The sequence below is a fragment of the Oncorhynchus keta genome, unplaced genomic scaffold, assembly GCF_023373465.1.
Source record: "Oncorhynchus keta strain PuntledgeMale-10-30-2019 unplaced genomic scaffold, Oket_V2 Un_contig_3048_pilon_pilon, whole genome shotgun sequence".
In the NCBI taxonomy this organism is placed as follows: domain Eukaryota; kingdom Metazoa; phylum Chordata; class Actinopteri; order Salmoniformes; family Salmonidae; genus Oncorhynchus; species Oncorhynchus keta.
Window position 1 is genome coordinate 36,737 of NW_026287051.1, and position 8,378 is coordinate 45,114.

Genomic DNA, 8,378 nt, shown 5'->3' on the forward strand with positions numbered 1-8,378 from the left:
CCTCAATGGTGTCAATAAGGAACTACATTTATAACAGCAACGCCCATCCAATAGTAATGAAGGGAAAAATGGATAGTTACATATCGGGATATTATTTTCCACGATATATCATGTCGTATCGCATCAACAATATCAAACTATTATGTTTGTGTTAGTTGGTTGTCCCTGCACCAAAACTCTTATTTTCCTTCATAGACTGTTCACCGTTTTCATTTGAAATAGGAAGCACATATTTGGAGGAAATGTTATTTCCATTATTTTCTCATGATTTCTAGTCTCTCTGCCACAGACATATAGTGAGCAATGTTTGGAACATCGAATCACAATAAATAACAGTATATAACCACAATAAGTGTAGAATCATGAGAATCATAATACATATCATATCAACACCATATAATTGTTATACTATGGGGCTGCATAGTGTTTTAGTTAAAGATAAAGTCTGAGATTTGGGAAGCTGTTCAATGTACAATATACCAAAACAAGTGGTGGGGAGGGACACCACTTTGTTACGAATCACAGACTGTGTGGATGGTCAAGATTAGACAGTTTTATAGATGGGGTTTATACAGTTTATGGATGGTCTAGATTAGACAGTTTGATAGATGGGGTTTATACAGTATATGGATGGTCTAGATTAGACAGTTTGATAGATGGGGTTTATACAGTATATGGATGGTCTAGATTAGACAGTTTGATAGATGGGGTTTATACAGTATATGGATGGTCTAGATTAGACAGTTTGATAGATGGGGTTTATACAGTATATGGATGGTCTAGATTAGACAGTTTGATAGATGGGGTTTATACAGTATATGGATGGTCTAGATTAGACAGTTTGATAGATGGGGTTTATACAGTATATGGATGGTCTAGATTAGACAGTTTGATAGATGGGGTTTATACAGTATATGGATGGTCTAGATTAGACAGTTTGATAGATGGGGTTTATACAGTATATGGATGGTCTAGATTAGACAGTTTGATAGATGGGGTTTATACAGTATATGGATGGTCTAGATTAGACAGTTTGATAGATGGGGTTTATACAGTATATGGATGGTCTAGATTAGACAGTTTGATAGATGGGGTTTATACAGTATATGGATGGTCTAGATTAGACAGTTTGATAGATGGGGTTTATACAGTATATGGATGGTCTAGATTAGACAGTTTGATAGATGGGGTTTATACAGTATATGGATGGTTCAACAGTCAAAGCTGATTAACTAGTTTTGGTGAGATAGAATGAAAGTAGGAAAACACAGAATAAGTCTGTGGTTCCTTGAAACATTGTCTTAGTCCCAGTAAATCCGAGCTAATTTGAGGAACAGACATCGATTTAAATGGGGCAAAAATTATATGGATTTTTGCTATTTGCATTTAGTGTAATGTGGATGATACTGCAATGGGATGGTTGCAAATATTAAAGTAATGATGTGTGATTTTTTTTAAATTATAGTTGTTAAACCTTGAACAATGCTACATTATAGCTTATTATAGAGTCTAAAATGTTAGCTTGACTACTGCTTCCCTACTGTATATTCAGACCAGAATCACTAAATAATCTGAGTAAATGTATCCCCCTGTATTGGACCCTCAAGGCATCACAAAGCACAACCTGCGCAACATTTCAAAAGATGTACAGTAGGTGTTTTGACAAGTTTTCAGTGGATATATACTGAACAACAGAAAAACGCAACATGTAAAGTGTTTCCCAAAAAATGTCACAGGCATTTCAAGTTGAGGGAGCGTGCAACTGAGATGCTGACTGCAGGAATGTCCACCAGCACTGTTACCAGAGAAGATAATGTTAATTTCTCTACCATAAGCCACCTTCAATGCCATTTTAGAGAATTTGGCAGTACTCCCAACCGGCCTCATAACCTCAGACCACATGCAACCACACCAGCCCAGGACCTCCACATCTGGCTTCTTCCCCTGAGGGATCGTCTAGACCAACTGTGGGTTTGCAGTTTGCACAACCAAATAATTTCTGCACAAACTGTCAGAAACTGTCTCAGGGAAGCTCATCTGTGTGCTCGTCGTTCTCACCAGGGACTTGACCTGACTGCAGTTTGGCAACGTACCTCATTTATGTGGGCAAATGCTCACCTTCAATGGCCACTGGCCCGCTGGAGAAGTGTGATCTTCACAGATAAATCTCGGTTTCAACTATACCGGCCAGATGGCAGACAGCACGTATGGAGTTGTGTGGGTGAGCGGTTTTCTGATGTCAACATTGTAATTAGAGTGCCCCTTGGTGGCGCTGGGGTTATGGTATGGGCAGGAATAAGCAAACAATGAACACAATTGCATTTTTATCGATGGCAGTTTGAATGCACAGAAATACCGTGACGAGATCCTGAGGACCATTGTCGTGCCATTCATCCACTGCCTTCACCTCATGTTTCAGCATGATAATGTCACAAGGAACTGTACACAATTCTTGGAAGCTCAAAATGTTCCAGTTCTTCCATGACCTGCATACTCACCAGACATGTCTCCCATTGAGCATGTTTGGAATGCTCTGGACCAGCGTGTACAAAAGCATGCTCCACTTCTCACCAACATCCAGCAACTTTGCACAGCCATTGAAGAGGAGTGGGTCAACATTCCACAGGCCACAATTAACGGCCTGATCAGCTGTTAAGATCATTTTGTTCTCAATGTTTATAAACTGAACTTCAATTCAGTTCAGTGAACTTCAATTCACTGAACTCAATTCAGTGTTTCTCCACCTCCTTAGCTATCATACTCGAAATCCAGAAAGTGGAGAGCAACACTTATGCATTTTACCAACACATACTGACCAGCTCAAATAGACAGAAGTGTAACTCTCATTCTTTCGACACGAATCCGACCATAAAACCTGGTGAGACAAAAACACTTTTTCCAGTCTGTCTGGTCCAATGACGGTGGAGTTGTGCCGAAAGGCAACATTGTTGCCGGTGATATCTGGTGAGGACCTGCCTTACAACAGGCCTACAAGCCCTCAGTCCTGCCTCTCTAAACCTCTTGTGGACAGTCTGATGAACTTTTATATTGTTGTGTTTTGTGTTTTTATGTTGTAAATGTGTCTTTGTATGAAACTTAATGTCCTGCTATTTTGACAAGGTCATTCTTAAAAATGTTTTTTTTTTCATCTCAATAAGACTAATTTGGTCAAATGAAAAATATAAACAAATGTGAATTTCAAATGAATCTGGTATATTAATGTCATTGTTATTTTGTTTAGTGTATGTATTTTAAAATTCCTATCAGTGGTGTGTATTCATGGATGCCAAGGGAAGCTGGGCTTCCCAAAACTTTGTCCAAGAAAAAAAAAGAAAGAAAGGTATAAAATCATGTATCAATCATCCCTCAATGTTTTATAATTTTGATAGTTTCGCTGATAGTGTAACATTATCAAGCCTAAAAACTATTTTCTTTGAAGGGAAGACGCGGTGCTTTTGAAATAATTTAATTTGTCTCTTTCATTATTCTCTTTTCATTTCTCTCTTTTCATTTCCCTCTGTTGTGTATTGTTCTTGTATGGGTAAGGTATTCCTTTGCAATCTGTTAACATGTTGTGAATCAGTGTACTGCTCTCTTACTCTGCATTTAATAGAGATAAATAATGCATGTCTATTACCCCTTCTAGATTTGGACTAATATGTAGCATCTATTGGGGCCTTTGTTGAACTTTGTGCTAATGACAAAATCTTTTAAAAATGGCACAATCTAAATATTCCCCCTAAAAGCAATGCCAAGCATTTTTCTGCTCCATCAAGTAGTCAAACAGGCTCGACACTGCAGTGAGAACATGAACTTCGGTGATACTTTCTGGCTCTGGGTTGGACTTTCCTGTTGTTATGATGATTAAGTTCAGTGACAGACAGATATATCCCCATTCCGTTCTATTCATTAGGCAGGCAGGTTGTGGGAAACTGTTCTAATTGTCAGAATCTGTGTCTCTTGCCAGACAGGAGAGAGATATATCTCCACACACAGGTCTGTTTTAGAGTAGTGAAACATTCACATGAAATGTTAGAGATATCAGAAAATTGCTGCCATCTGTCAGTTAACCATCATTCAACCAGTACTGTAACCAAGTCAATAGACTCTAGGGGTTATTTGTATATGTATTTATTTTGGATCCCCATGCTGCCAAGGCAGCAGCTACTCTTCCTGGGGTCCGGCAAAATTAGGGCAGTTGTACAATTTTAAAAACATTACAAAACATTCATTACAGAATTCACAACACAAAGTGTGTGCCCTCAGGCCCATACTCCACTACCACATATCTACAATGCAAAATCCATGTATATGTGTGCATAGTGCGTATGTTATCATGTGTTTGTATGCATGTGTCTGTGCCTATGTTTGTTACTACACAGTCCACGCTGTTCCATAAGGTGTATTTTTACCTGCTTTTAAAATCTGATTCTAGTGCATGCATCAGTTACCTGATGTGGAATAGAGTTCCATGTAGTCATGGCTCTATGTAGTACTGTGTGCCTCCCATAGTCTGTTCTGGACTTGGGGAGTGTCACGAGACCTATGGTGGCATGTCTTGTGGGGTATGCATGGGTGCCAGTATTTTAACAGCTCGGTATCTTCAGCTTGTCAACACCTCTTCCAGAAACAAGTAATGAGGAAGTCAATCTCTCTTCCACTTTGAGCCATGAGTGATTGACATGCATGTCATTAATGTTAGCTCTCCGTGTGCTTTTAAGAGCCAGCCGGGCTGCTTTGTTCTGAGCCAACTGCAATTTTCCCAAATCCCTCTTTGTGGCACCTGACCACATGACTGAACAGATAGTAAACCAGGGCCAGGTGCCTTGTTGATAGTGTTGTTAAACCAAAACCTGCCTTATTGATAGAAACTGTAGGACCTGCCTTGTTGATAGTGTTGTTAAACCAGGGCCTGTAGGACCTGCCTTGTTGATAGTGTTGTTAAACCAGGGCCTGTAGGACCTGCCTAAACCAGGACCTGCCTTATTGATAGTGTTGTTAAACCAAGGCCTGTTAAACCAGGGCCTGTAGGACCTGCCTTGTTGATAGCCTTGTTGTTAAACCAGGGCCTGTAGGACCTGCCTTGTTGATAGTGTTGTTAAACCAGGGCCTGTGACCTGCCTTGTTGATAGTGTTGTTAAACCAGGGCCTGTAGGAACCTTGTTGATAGTGTTGTTAAACCAGGGCCTGTAGGACCTGCCTTGTTGATAGTGTTTAAACCAGGGCCTGTAGGACCTGCCTTGTTGATAGTGTTGTTAAACCAGGGCCTGTAGGACCTGCCTTGTTGATAGTGTTGTTAAAAGGGCCAGGGCCTGTAGGACCTGCCTTGTTGATAGTGTTGTTAAACCAGGGCCTGTAGGACCTGCCTAGTGTTGTTAAACCAGGGCCTGTAGGACCTGCCTTGTTAAGTGTTGTTAAACCAAGACCTGCAGAAGCAGCAGCATTTTATTATAGACAGACTTCTCCCCATCTTAGCTACCGTGGTATCAATAGGTTTCGACAATGACAGTTTACAATCCAGAGTTACTCCAAGCAGTTTAATCACCTAAACTTGCTCAATTTCCACATTATTCAATATGAGGTGTAGTTGAGATTCAGCGTTTAGTGAATGATTTGTACAAAATATAAAACTTTTATTTTCAGAAATATTTAGGACTAACTTAGTCCTTGCTACCCATTCCGAAACTAACTGCAACTCTTTGTTAAGTGTTTCAGTCATTTCAGTTGCTGTAGTAGCTGACGTGTATAATGTTGAGTCATCTGCAAACATAGACACACTAGCCTTACTCAAAGCCAGTGGCATGTCGTTAGTAAATATTGAAAAAAGCAAGGGGCTAAACAGCTACCCTGGGAAATTCCTGCTTCTACCTAGTTCTATGTTTTAGAGGCTTCCAATAAAGAACACCCTCTGTGTTCTGTTAGACAGTAACTCTTTATCCACGTTATAGCAGGGGGTGTAAAGTCATAACAGCAGACTATGATCCATAACGTCAAAAACTGCACTTAAGTCTAACAAGACAGCCCCCACAATCATTTTACCATCAATTTCTCTGAGCCAATCATCAGTCATTTGTGTAAGTGCCATGCTTGTTGAGTGTCCTTCCCTATATGCGCGCTGAAAGTCTGTTGTCAATTTGTTTACTGTGAAATATCATTGTATTTAAAAAGGAAATACAAATATTTAACTAGGCAAGTCAGTTAAGAACAAATTCATATTCACAATGATGGCCAACCAGGGAACAGTGGGTTAAATGCCTTGTTCAGGGGCAGAAGGACAGATTTTTACCTTGTCAGCTCAGGGATTCAACCCAGCAACCTTTCAGTTACTGCCCCAACACTCTAACCACTAAGTTACCTACTGCACCGGCATCTGGTCAAGCACAATTCTTTCCAGAAGTTAACTAAGGGTTGGTAACAGACTGACTGGTTGGTAACAGACTGACTGGTTGGTAACAGACTGACTGGTTGGTAACAGACTGACTGGTTGGTAACAGACTGACTGGTCAGCTATATGAGCCAGTAAAGGGGGCTTTACTATTCCTGGGCAGTGGAAAGACTTTAGCTTGCCTACAGGCCTGAGGGCACACACTTTCTAGTAGGCTTAAATTGATGGAGTAGCAATATCGTCCACTATTATCCTCATTAATTATCCTTCCAGATTATCAGACCCGGTGGCTTGTCATTGTTGATAGACAACAATAAAAAAAAATATCTCTCCACACTGACTTTACAGATTTCAAAAGTACAATTCTTGTCTTTGATAATTTGGTCAGATATACTTGGATGTGTAGTTTCAGCGTTTGTTGCTGGCATGTCATCCCTTAATTTGTTTATCTGAAAAGTAATTAAAGTCGTTTGCAATATCAGTGGGTTTTGTGATAAATGAGCCATCTGATTCAATGAATGATGGAGCCGTGTTGGCTTTTTCCCCCAAAATGTCATTTAAGGTGCTCCAAATCTTTTCACTATCATTCTTTATATCATTTATCTTTGTTTCATGGTATATTTTATTTTTATTTTTCTTAATTAAGCTTAGTCACATGATTTCTTAATTTACAGTACATTTGCCAATCAGTTGGGCTGACAGACTTATTTGCCATACCTTTTGCCTCATCAACCATACAACTTTTCAATTCCTCATCAATCCAAGGGGATTTAACAGTTTTTACAGTCATTTTCTTAATGGGTGCGTGCTCAGTAGTAACTGGAATAAGCAATTTGATAAATGTGTCAAGTGCAGGATCTGGTTGCTCCTCATTACACACCACAGACCAGCAAATATTATTTACATCATCAACATATGAATAACTACAAAACGTATTGTATGACCTCTTATACACTATATTAGGCCCAGCCTTTGGAACTTCCTAGATATGGCTATTATATTGTGATCACAATATCACATGGATTTGGATACTGCTTTAAAGTTAATTTCTGCAGCATTATTAAAGATGTGATCAATACATGTTGATGATTTCATTAATATGAATTACATACATCTTTATGTGACCTAACTACTTTACAATCAACAAAAAATTAAACGCAACATGTAAAATGTGAGTTTCATGTTTCATGAGCTGGAATAAAAGATCCCAGAAATGTTCATTATTTCTCTAAAACGTTGTGCACAAATGTGTTTACATCCCTGTTAGTGAGCATTTCTCCTTTGCCAAGATAATCCATCCATGTGACAGGTATGGAATATCAAGAAGCTGATTAAACAGCATGATCATTATACAGATACACCTTGTGCTGGGGACAATAAAATGCAACTCTAAAATGTGCAGTTTTGTCAAACATCACAATATTACTTACTCAAGTTTTAAGGGACCATGCAATTGGTATGCTAAATGCAGGAATGTCCACCAGAGCTGTTTCCAGATAAGGTCATGTTAACTTCTCTACCATATGCCGCCTCCAACGTTGTTTTTAGATTGTTTGGCAGTGCGTCAACCGGAATCACAACCACAGACCACATGTATGACGTTGTGTGGGCGAGTGAATTGCTTATGTAAATTTTGTGAAAAGAGTGCCCCATGGTGTATGTGGGGTTATGATATGGGCAGTCATAAGCTATGGACAACGGACATATCGAAGACAATTTGAATGCACAGAGATACCGTGGCGAGATTCTGAGGCCCATTATCGTGCCATTCATCCTTATCAAACTTCACCTCATGTTCCAGCATGATAATGTCGCAAGGATCTGGACACAATTCCTGGTTCTCAGTTCTTCCATGGCCTGCATACTCACCAGACATGTCACCCACAGAGTATGTTTGGAATGCCCCGGATCAACGCGCATGACAGTGTGTTCCAGTTCCTGCCAAAATCCTACATCTCCGCACAGCCACTGAAAAGAAGTGCGACAACATTCC